At 41.4% G+C, this 6563-nt stretch overlaps 1 long non-coding RNA gene across 1 annotated transcript in view; it reads left to right on the forward strand.

Moving 5' to 3' along the window:
* The window catches only part of LOC105548168, a 40137-nt gene that overhangs the window by 30287 nt on the left and 3287 nt on the right, over positions 1-6563 (forward strand). Inside the window, exon 3 of the long non-coding RNA XR_001007348.1 lies at positions 5955-6138. This is a non-coding gene — a long non-coding RNA (uncharacterized LOC105548168). The remainder of the gene's footprint in view (positions 1-5954; positions 6139-6563) is intronic.

Consider the following 6563-nt stretch of genomic DNA (forward strand, 5'->3'; position numbering starts at 1 on the left):
TTCACCATGTTAGCCAGGATGGTCTCGATCTCCTGACCTCGTGATCCACCCGCCTTGGCCTCCCAAAGTGCTGGGATTACAGGCTTGAGCCACGGCGCCCGTCCAGCTCAGGGATTGTAAATGCACCAGTCAGCACCCTGTCAAAACGGTCCAATCAGCTCTCTGTAAAATGGACCAATCAGCAGGATGTGGGTGGGGCCAGATAAGGGAATAAAAGCAGGCTGCCCCAGCAAGCCAGCGGCAACCCGGTCCCGTTTCACAGTGTGGAGGGTCTGTTCTTTTGCTCTTTGCAATAAATCTTGCTGCTGCTGACTCTTTGGGTCAACGCTGTCTTTATGAGCTGTAACACTCACTGCGAAGGTCTGCAGCTTCACTCCTGAAGCCAGGGAGACCACGAACCCACAGGGAAGACTGAACAACTCCAGATGCGCTGCCTTTAAGAGCTGTAACACTCACCACAGAGGTCTGCAGCTTCACTCCTGAGAGCGAGACCACAAACCCACCAGAAGGAAGAAGCTCCAGACGCCTCTGAATGTCTGAAGGAACAAACTGCGGACACACCATCTTTAAGAACTGTTAACACTCACCGCGAGGGTTCGTGGCTTCATTCTTGAAGTCAGTGAGACCGAGAACCCACGAATTCCAGACACAATCTCAGTTACCATCCAAAACTATGATCAAAATGTATTTGGACCAAGCTACAGGATGAAGTTTTATTTCTCCTTTTACCTTCCAATTTTCAACCAGACTGTTTTAGTATCATATAAAGTTAATCTTTCACATAATGTTGTGCTACCTATGTCAAATGACTATTTTGCCATACAAAATCAGAAATTATTGCAATACTCCTTTCTTTCTGTTTGTAAATTTAGTTAATTTCTTGGCAAACACTTTTATTTTCATCAATATGCTATCAGAACTTAACAATTTCAAATTGTATTATGACAGGGCATATTTCTTTAAATATATTATGGCTATACAAAAGCACATCAAATATTTATGAAAGAGAACAGTGTTTACATTTGCTCTCCAAAACAACATGAAATACAACTTTAAAAACATTTAGATGAAAGTTTGAATAATCTTGACACTAAACAGCTAGATGTTATATACTGTCATGAGGAAAACTCAGGGGACAAGCTATGTTCACATGATACAGTGGGATTCAGGGCAATTCAAAGATCTCTGTGCACAATGATTTCACAAGTAGTACATGTAAGTGCTTCTTGAAACATGGAGAAGCCATTTCAACATTTATTATTAACATACAGTGGCTCTCTGACAATACCTGCCATCCTAATATAGATGCATGGGAACTTTCAACTCACCCTAGATATATTTTAAATTGTTTACATATAAACAGTTTTGCCAAAAAAGTAGTTTAAATGTCTGCACTAATTTGATAGCAAGTTCACAACTGTAATAGTTCTTTTTGTTTGTTTGTTTTTAGAGATTCTTGCTCCGTCACCCAGGCCAGAGTGCGGTGGCACAAATACGGCTCAGTGTAGCCTCGACCTCCCAGGCTCAAGTGATCCTCCCACCTCAGCCTCCTGAGTAGCTGGGACTACCAGAGCATGCCACCACACCCGGCTGATTTTTGTATATTTAATTTTTTTTATAGAGACGGGGTTTTGCCATGTTGCCCAGTCTGGTCTTGAAGTCTTGAGCTCAGGTAATCTGCCCATCTTGGCCTCCCAAAGTGCTGGGATTACAGATGTGAGCCACCTCACCCGGTCTGTAACAGTTCTTAATCCAAATAGTTTATAGTGAACACATATTACAACACATTCCATATTGTATCATATTAGGTGAAAATATATCAGAAAATGAGTCTTCATTAACAAGGTACAGCCAACGTTTCTCCAAAATTAATTACATTTTTCCCTTTAAGTCAAAATAGCATAATACCATGATAATTATGGCTTTGTGTCTTTTCTGATAATATCTCAGTCTGATCTCAAAAAACAAAGGAAAAGCTGGGTGTGGTGGTGCACACATGTAGTCCCAGCTATTTGGGAGGTTGAGGTGGGGGGGGTGGCAGAGCAAGATCCTGTCCCTAAAAAAAAAAAAAAAAAGGCCAGGTGTGGTGGCTCACGCCTGTAATCCCAGCACTTTGGGACACTGAGGCGGGTGGATCACGAGGTCAGGAATTTGAGACCAGCTTGGCCAACATGGTGAAACCGCATCTCTACTAAAAATACAAAAATTAGCCGGGCACAGTGGCGGTCGCCTGTAATCCCAGCTACTCCGGAGGCTGAGGCAGGTGAATCACTTGAACCCAGGAGGCAGAGTTTGCAGTGAGCTGAGATCGCACCACTGCACTCTAGCCTGGGCGACAGAGTGAGATTGCGTCTCAAAAAAAAAAAAAAAAGGAAAATTAAAAAAAGTGGGGATACAGATATGTTTGAATGACAAAGCCCTTAAGTTTGACTTAAGACCTTTACCTCTGTGTTTGTTTGTTTGTTTGTTTGTTTGTTTATTGAGACAGAGTTTCACTCTCGTTGCGCAGGCTGGAGTACAGTGGTGTGATCTTGGCTCACTGCAACCTCCATCTCCCAGGTTCAAGCAATTCTCCTGCCTCAGCCTCCAGAGTAGCTGGGATTACCAGCACCAGCCACTACGTCTGGCTAATTTTTATATTTTTAATAAAAAGGGGGCTTCACCATGTTGGCCAGGACCATCTCGAACCCCTGACCTCAGGTGACCCGCCTGCCTCGGCCTCTCAAAGTGCTGGGATTACAGGCGTGAGCCACCACTCCCCGCCCTATCTCTGTGTTTAAATGAGGGTAGAGATAGGAAAACTGTAAAAGACAAAGGAAGAAACACCTTGAATTACATGTTGTATGTGAGATGGAAGCATTTTCCTTTAAAGCTGTGTAACTGGAAACATCTTCTGGACAAGGCAATACAAAAACACTACATTACAGCATTGTGCAATGAATACACACACTGCATTTCACAATAACTGAAAACTATTGGGGATAACCACCTCCAATGACTACTGATTCAGAGAATAAAAAGATTAATGGTTCCAAATTACTTGAGACTTAGGTAAAATAAAAATAAACAAAAAACTTTCTTTTTTTTTGAGACAGGGTCTTGCTTGGTCGCCCAGGCTGGAATGCAGTGGTGTGATCTTGGCTCACTGCAACCTCCACCTCCCTGGGCTCAGGTGATTCTCTCACCTCAGCCTCCTGAGTAGCTGGGCCCACAGGCAGGTGTCACCACACCCAGCTAATTTTTGTAATTTTTTTTGTAGAGATGGGGTTTCACCATGTTGTCCAGGCTGGTGTCAAACTCCTAGGCTCAAGTGATCCTCCCACTTTGGCCACCCAAAATGCTAGGATTACAGGTGTGAGGCACCGTGCTCCCCCTCAAAAGAACTATTTTTTAAATGGCAGTATATATGGTATGCAATAAGACTCCCATAAATCTGGCAGTCTTTTTTTGTGCGAAGTGGGGAGGGCAGGGGTCAAATGTAGCATATTTAATAGTGACTACATTCAAGAAAAATATAAGTCCAACTTCAAAACAATGCTTTCTTTTTCTTTTTTAAACAATGTTTTATTCAAATCAATTCAAACTTTATAAAAATTTTAATGTTGCAAGATAATACGATCTCTTACGAGAACCAATTGTATAATCAAGTTCTAACCAAGATAATGTTTACTAATCTAACAAGATCACGATAAAACATTTACCAAAGGAAAATACAGATAATACAAAAAATACTATCATAGGAATCTAAGATCATCTAATACTTTAAAAAATAATAGTTCTAGTTGTCTTTATATGTTATGACAATGTATAGCAGAGTTTAATAACAGAAAAAGCAACAATGTCTATATTGGTGGGATAAATTTCTTTAAGATTTTTATGTGCAAGACCATTTAAAAAGAGGACAAACCACAGATGAAAATGAAGGCAACAGAAAAATTCAACTTTTCACAACCAAAAAATTAGCGCAACCTTAAAATAATTTGGAAAATGATGTTCTAAAAGATATGTTGTGGATCTGTGTTCTCTTGTCTAAGATTATATCAAAGCATAATTCTAAATCTTTCTAAAGTGTAAGATTAAAAATACTTAATCTAATTTACAAGGTATACGTAAATTCTGTGTTTTATCACAGGTATGTCTCTTCAACACTAGCTTTTGAAAATGGGCCATTTGAAGAGACAACGATTTTTAGGCCAGGCATGACCCACCATGCCTGTAATCCCCAGCACTTTGAGAGGCCAGGGCAGGAGGATCATGTAAGGCCAGGAGTTCAAGACTAGCCTGGGCAACATAGTGAAATTCGGTCTCTACAAAAAAAATCTACAAAAAAAAAAAAAAAAAAAATTAGCTGGGTGTGTTGGCTCATGGTGGGAGGATCACTTGAGCCCAGGATCCTCCCACTGTGATCCTCCTACCAAACACCATCATGCCCTGTGATCGTGTTACTGCACTGTAGCCTGGGTGACGGGGTGAGACCATGTCTCAAAAATAAAGACAACAATTTTCATTCGAAAAATTTCATTCAGGCCAGGCGAGGTGGCTCACACCTGTAATCCCAGCACTTTGGGAGGCTGAGGCAGGCAGATCACCTGAGGTTAGGAGTTCGAAACCAGCTTGGCCAACATAGTGAAACCCCATCCCTACTAAAAATACAAAAATTAGCTGGGCGTGGTGGCACATGCCTGTAATCCCAGCTACTCAGGACCCTGAGGCAGGAGAATTGTTTGAACCCAGGAGGTGGAGGTTGCAGTGAGGTGAGATCGTGCCACTGCACTCCAGCCTGGGCAACAAGAGCCAAAGTCCGTCTCAAAAAAAAAAAAAAGGAAATAAAAATTTCATTCAACTTTACTTGAGATTGAATAAATATGAAATGTGCTTTCAATACATAAAAATAATAGTGGATAGCAGCAAAGGAGTGGCGGTAGCAGTGGAGGAGGAGTTGTGGCAGATTAAGGAGAATCTGAGAATTCCTATTGTAATTATTTGGAAATTGATAAAGATAATTCACAGTTCTAAAAACTCAAGACTTTACTTTTTAAAGGACCAAAATAAACTCAAGACACCTTGCCAACACTTTCCCACCTCTCAACAAATTGATTACTCTTTTACACATAAAACTGAAACAGTTATGGCATCAAAATTGATAGCAACGAAAGTTTGTAAAACTGTATTTCAGTCTCTTTTTCTTGATTCCAAAGTGCAAGATACAGGGTTTTCATAATCTTTTAGCAATGTTTCCCCTGTCAATAAGCCTTCATTTTGTTTGGCAAAGACAGTTTTTGAAATAAGTCTATTCTGGTATGCTGACATAAAACAAATGACATGGGTGCTGCAAAGAACAAACCTGTATGAATTGTAATATTGGATTGATCAGTCTTAGGGGGTAAATTGCAGATCCAGGCAACCGAGACCTTGAATAAGAAAAAACTCTATTTTCCAGAGTCCCTGGTTGAATGTTCAATTAGAGCAACTAATTGTCCTTTTACGTCTGGTTGTTCATAAAAGCAAAACCTGCCATTTGAGTGTTCAATTCTAGTGTGAAGTGTTTACTATGGGAGCAAAAGCTTGAGCTTGAAAAATGACGGTCATTAGGGCTATCTGGGACAAGAAAAAAACCATCTAGCACATTTGCTCACTTCTCTTCTGCCTGTTAGCGTGTGATTGCCCCCAGCACCATCCTTATTTTGCAAGTTTTTTCAGCTCCTCTGTAAGGCTTATCACAACCATAGTGTCACTACTTTGGACAGAATCATCAACTCTTGCCATCCCAGGAGGAGAGTCGGATCAGAATTCAAATGACAGTGGATACTTTCAGACACATGGACAACTGCACCTGTGAGTCCACAGAAGTTCCTTTAGATTTGATTGTTCTGTATTGGAGGTAGTAATGATGAAAGTGTCTTCAGGAATGTCTTCATGACTTGTTCTTGGGCTCTGCATTGTAACTCCTACAGGTGCCAATTAACAAGCCATTCGGCGATGGATCCGCAAAGATCTCCAGGGCAACGACCAGGTCCTGCTCTACCCGATTCTCAGCTTTGGGGATAGAATTCCCAGAAACTTCTGTGTTCGGAGTTAGTTCCTTACAGTGGGTTCTTAGTCTGGCTGACTTCAAGAATGAAGCCTCAGCCCTTCGTGGTGTTATAGCTCTTAAAGGTGGCATGGAGCCAAAGAGTGAGCAGCAGCAAGATTTATTGTGATAGAGCAAAAGAACAAAGCTTCCACAGCGTGAAAGGGGACCCAAGCAGGTTGCTGCTGCTGGCTGGGGGTGGCCAGCATTTATTCCCTTGTTTGTCCCCGCCCATGTCCTGCTGATTGGTCCATTTTACAGAGCACTGATTGGTGTGTTTTTACAGGGTGCTGGTGCATTTACAATCCTTTAGCTAGACACAGAGTGCTGATTGGTGCATTTACAATCCTTTAGCTAGACACAGAGTGCTGATTGGTGCATTTACAATCCTTTAGCTAGACACAGAGTGCTGATTGGTGCATTTTTACAGAGTGCTGATTGGTGCATTTACAATCCTTTAGCTAGACACAGAACGCTGATTGGTGCTTTTTTT

This window comes from Mandrillus leucophaeus, unplaced genomic scaffold (assembly GCF_000951045.1).
Source record: "Mandrillus leucophaeus isolate KB7577 unplaced genomic scaffold, Mleu.le_1.0 Scaffold401, whole genome shotgun sequence".
Taxonomy (NCBI): domain Eukaryota; kingdom Metazoa; phylum Chordata; class Mammalia; order Primates; family Cercopithecidae; genus Mandrillus; species Mandrillus leucophaeus.